General features: G+C 33.6%; 1 protein-coding gene across 1 annotated transcript in view; it reads left to right on the forward strand.

The window, feature by feature from the left end:
• The first annotated feature begins 826 nt into the window (after nt 1–826).
• The window catches only part of LOC136843389 (serine-rich adhesin for platelets-like), a 47,238-nt gene continuing 42,227 nt past the window's right edge, over nt 827–5,837 (forward strand). Inside the window, exon 1 of the mRNA XM_067111740.1 lies at nt 827–1,311. The gene's annotated coding sequence lies outside the window, so the exon portion shown is untranslated. The remainder of the gene's footprint in view (nt 1,312–5,837) is intronic.

Here is a 5,837-nt window from a genome sequence, read left to right on the forward strand (position 1 = left end):
TATATATATATTTATATATGTAGGTGTATATAATACATATATATGTGTGTGTGTGTGTGTATGTTTGCCTGTGCTTGTGCGTGAGTATTAACAAAGTTGTAGTCTTATGACATAAATATTTGCTTCTATAAATAAAACAAAATTTACGATTATAACTATGCATTATCCTATAAGCTTTCTTATTTAGCCTCCTTTCTGTTTTCCACATTAATCCTTGGTACTATTATCAATGATTTACAGTAATGGTTAACAGTCGTCGTGTAATGAAAGGCTACAGCTGCTATTTCTTATGTGTAGAATGATATGCTGCTTAAAATTAAATCATGGCTTTATTTATGTTCCGCTCAAAGTATATCCCTTGTTTGCGGTTTTGGTTGGTATATTTTTATACTTTATCCTGAAATAGTGTCTATCTTATGCTGGTTTGTTTTCATATTATTATATTTAACTCTAGCGTTCTTCATTTGGTTACTAAAACCTACGTTGTATTTTATGTTCATTGCGGTTTAAGTTTATTTTCATTTATTTAAAAAAAAAATGGCACTTGAAATCCCAATGAATTACGTTGATTTAGCTCTAAAGCTTTATTTATCATTTACTTCCTTTGTTTTTTATTGTAGTCTTTTATTCCTGTTACTTTCTCCATCTATGTTTTTCTTCTTTTCTTTCTTTCTGTCTGATTCTAAGAAGAGTATTAGAATTTTTCATTACGTTCAGTTTCTGTACAGGCTTCACTGCATCTGAACCATTTATTCCAAAGAGAAATTTAAAATATTTCTGTAGATACTTAAATATTATAATGTAAAAAAAATCGGGTGATAAATAAGCGACAGAAAAAAAAAAGATAAAATACGGGAGCTCTGTGAGTCACCAGGTGTGACGGTGTATCTAGTGGCACTCATATGCCTCCCATCCGGGCGAAGTGGCGTACTGGAGGAGGGGCGGGGGGGGGGATTGGTAGGAGGAGGAGGGGGAGTAGCTGGACGACTCTATGAGTTTCTTGCCATTCGGAATCTGAGCAGCACCACCAGTGCTGTTGCGACCGTGCCGCTGGAAGGATGCGCACGCTCGCTCTTCCCCGGGGTTACATTTCCATACTCTCTTGTTGTGGGTGAGACGTCGCGACAAACATTACAAGTTCATCGACCTTGGAAATCATTATTGACTGACTGACACCACACTGCGGTATTGCTGTGACAGTTGACTGTCAGATTTTGGTGCATTCAAAGTACTCTTAGCTAGAAACAGTTTATAATCACGTGATTTTCAAATGATACGCGAAGTGCTTTAAAAAAAAAAAGCTGGAATGCAGTAAGTAATTTCTCTGTACAGAACTTGATGCAGTAATTCACCTTTTTCATAATGCCTTTATTTATCTTAAATATCAAATTCTTTACGACATAATTCGTTTACTTTTTTTATTGTAATCTACATTGCTAATTTTTCCATATTTTAAAAACTTTTGAATTCCTTCACTTTTCAAGTTCTGGTTAACTCACAACTGCATGATATCACTGCCACGTAACGGTTCAGTTGTACTAAAATATAACTGCAATTATATTTTGGTTTAAAAACCAACTAATCCTGTAATTATATTATTCATTAGAGTTATAAAACAATGGCAACTTTGAAGCCGTATCGGTTGTATGTTTGTATGCATGTGATTGTGCATATGTATATACTTATGCATATCGACATTTATGTACGTACATATGCAGTCTTAATTGATCAAAGAAATATACTTTAACGTTGCAATTTTGCATTCATTCAGAAGAAGACTTTGGAGTCAGTAAATCATTCTTGAAGCGTTCTTTATCATAAGTATATTCATTCACGTCCTTTCTAGTGTCAAAGGTGTAAGGGACTGGATAGGTATGTTCACTGTGTCGCCTTGGCAAGAATTAAAGGAAAAATGGGTAAGCACAATTAGGTACTGGTCACATAGGCCTTTGAAAAGAAAGCAAATTCGCCTTGCTAAACAAGAGCGAAAATCTTAATTGTTAGGAACCGCCTGTGGCAAGCAGGTCTTAATTAATTAGTCCACCAGCAACGTCCTCTCGCATCAGTTTATAGATGAATGAAGTCGCTTTAAATGAATACAGCTAGATTCAACTGACATATTTAATTTGTACCACGAAATCATTTCTCCCATGTATATGGAGTGGTTGAGTTCCGATAGTTGATCGCTTTTGATCGTATCCTGGGGAAAATAACTCTGCCGTTGAATGAGGTTGAGAAAAAAACTCTTTGATGTAAACGATTTAACATTCGTTTACTGCTGCGAAAGACAGCCTCTCTCTCTCTCTCTCTCTCTCTCTCTCTCTCTCTCTCTCTCTCTCTCTCTCTCTCTCTCTCAATCAAGAATTTTTGCGAGCCTCCTTTCATACTGAATGGGCGTTGCTTTTATGAAGCACAATTTTATTAATGTAAAAAGATAGTCGTTAATTTTTTTTATTGTCTTCAGTTTATCTTCTATAATTATTTCTTAATACTTGATTATTTCTCTCCCTATTTTTGGAGAATTGTTACTCTTCATCCATTGGTCCGACAACATAGATATTACGTGATTCACAGCAAATCTCAGTTATATATTGCAACGATGAAAGTTCCGTCGATGAAATCAGGGATCTGCTGCCAAAGCAACAAAACAGTTTTGAAACCGTCCTCGGATAAAGTTATGTAAACAGTTGTTTGCATAAGATGAACAGATCCTATTTTCGTGTCTTAATAAATTCGTATATGATGAATAACTGATTGCAGAGTAATATCCATGAGATCGATGTCACACAGGACAAACAGCGAGAAATATCGTAGCTTGAGTCTGAATTTTTTTTTTTATTTTACAGAAGAAACCGTATTATTTTGTTTGGCAAACTAGTTTTTTTTTTAATTTTCGATTGAAAAATAGGAAGGCTTTGACGGTTGATTTATATATCAATGCACACGAAATTTGCCAAAAACTACACTTGAATACATTGTCATTAGAATATTTGAATATCTGATTCAAAAAGTAGTGGATTACGTAATTGCACGCACAAATTTATACACCCACACACACACACACACACACACATATATATATATATATATATATATATATATATATATATATATATATATATATATATATATATATATATATATATTATATATATATGTGTGTGTGTGTGTGTACATATATATATATATATATATATATATATATATATATATATATATATATATATATATATATATATGTGTATATACAGTATATACATATGTGTGTGTTTGTGTGTGGATTAACGATAATCTCTCAACTTATAACAATCTCTCAATTTATAACCTCTTAATTTCCTCACTTTTCACATCGATTTTACAACAAAGACTTGAATCTGAACAAATGCAGAAACTCCAACGCCAGTGTTGAGACTCGAACCCACGCACAGCGAACGTGGTTTGATTTAACCTCACAAAACCTCAATGCGCTTGTTTTTGACGCATACCGGCGGCAGAGATGCTGATTCTTTACTTCTCCGTCTCGAATTCAAGGCTTTGGAGTGACGGAGTAACAAGCATATCCAGAAAGTGTGAGGAAATCAGATATGTAAAAGAACATTATGTCTCTGAGAATAAATAAAGGAGATCAAAGGAGACCCCCGCAAAATAACACACCCAAACTTACATACTACAAGCGTATCCAAAAAAGCCCGAAGAATTCGAGTTCAGAGGGCATTGAGGCTATTACAGTTACATATGTATCTGGTAAAAAGTGACCAATATATTATGCACACACGCACACATATATATATATATGTACATATATGTATATATATAATATATACATACACACACACATATATATACATTATATATATGGCGGTGTTTTTAATCCCATATATAGACGGAAAATGAAAGAATAGCTTGACGAACTTCAGCCTATAGCTTCTGACTCTAACAACTCTCTTGATTCATATACAATCAGAATTTATATATCAACATTCCAAACGCACTATATATATATATCGTCTCCAAACATGATATATATGATGGGAGATGGTATTCATATATTACCCACGGGACGGTGGACTTATTATCAACTAAAATTCATGTATATATATATATACCATAGAGTATATATTTATATTATATATATATATATATATATTATATATATATATATATATATATATATATAAAAATATATATATAAATACATATATATATATATATATATATATATATATATATATATATATATATACAGTATATATATATATGTACACACACACACACACATATATATATATATATATATATATATATTATAAAATATATATATATATATATATATATATATATTATATAAAAAAGGCAATCCATGTACTCTCTTAAATACAAATGAACAAACTAGAAGACTAGTCACATAGTATGTTAGTTATGAAACAGATCAAACAGATTCTCGGATCTGAAATAATGACCGGCCACCATAGATTAAATTTAGTTTATAGTACCGTTTCTAGGGACTGGATGGAACTGGTTCTTGAAAGCCGGTTTGCAGGAAACAATCGTTTCCTCTTAACTTTGAGACTGAAATGATTCAAATTTCGAAGATATACCTGTATATACCGAAAGGCCTCGACGCCTTTGTTCTTTGAGGTACACGACTTACAGAGAGGGTTTCAATACACGGGAAAGAAAACCTAATAAAGAAGAGAGAGAGAGAGAGAGAGAGAGAGAGAGAGAGAGAGAGAGAGAGAGAGAGAGAGAGAGAGAGAGAGAGAGAGAGTTTTTTCACACCGTAACACTTCCCTTAAGTTAAATGCAACCTAATTTAGGCAGTCAGCTTGCCCCGTTTATGAGAGAACGGAAATTGGTTCGGAAGCAACTAAGGGATATAGAAAAAATGTTGCAGAGAATTTGAGTTTTTTCTTATATTCAAAACCTCTGTGATAGCCTCAGCTGATTAAACGAAGGCATTCGATAGCATCTACAGCCTAGTATCATGGAAGATATGGCGTCACTATGGTATTTCTGTCAAGTATGTAAACTTAATTGAAAAGAGGTTTGGTTATAAACATCAAAACACAGACATTTACAGAACGAGCTTAACAGAATGCATCATATACCTAGAGAGATAGACCTTGACCAAATTAAAGAAAAACAGAAGTTATGATGTCCAAGTATCCATGAAATGAGTGAAATAAAACCAGCAGCCTCTCAAATATATAGGAACAATTATATCCAAGACAAGCTCTTATGAGGTGGAATTTAGGAGAAAACTGAAATAGGCGAATGAATCAATTGGCAAGCTGAATAAGAACTGACAGCTTAATAAACTGAAATTACATGCCAAAGTAAGATTAAACATTCTTCTGATTTGATCTGTGTAGTTTAAGGACGCTGAAGTTGGGGCAGACTTTGAAACTGTATCGAACTGTTGTTCTCGATTAATAAAACTTTAAGAATAATAGCAGGAGTCAGAAGACGAGATAGAGTGAGAAATTATACCATGAGAGAAATTACATGAGCGGTATTGAGCAGATTACGTGGACGAAAGGAAGAAGTAGATAGCTTGAACGTTTCCTTCGTACCACCTCTTGGAGAATTTTTCCTCAGGCCACCAGAGGAGCAGGAAGACCCAGACTTGCTTGGATGAGAGTATGGTAAATGAAGCTTGGTTTGAGTGAAGGTTAGTGAAAGTATGAGCGCGAGAAACACATGAATGACGAATTTTAAGGGAGATCTTGCTTCACTAAGCGTTAGAGGCGATGACGACAGTGGTAATTTTTTGAAAAATTGAACACATGAACTTGTGAACATGGAAACTGCACAATGTATTATTCTGCTTTTGTTTA

The sequence above is a fragment of the Macrobrachium rosenbergii genome, chromosome 11, assembly GCF_040412425.1.
Source record: "Macrobrachium rosenbergii isolate ZJJX-2024 chromosome 11, ASM4041242v1, whole genome shotgun sequence".
In the NCBI taxonomy this organism is placed as follows: domain Eukaryota; kingdom Metazoa; phylum Arthropoda; class Malacostraca; order Decapoda; family Palaemonidae; genus Macrobrachium; species Macrobrachium rosenbergii.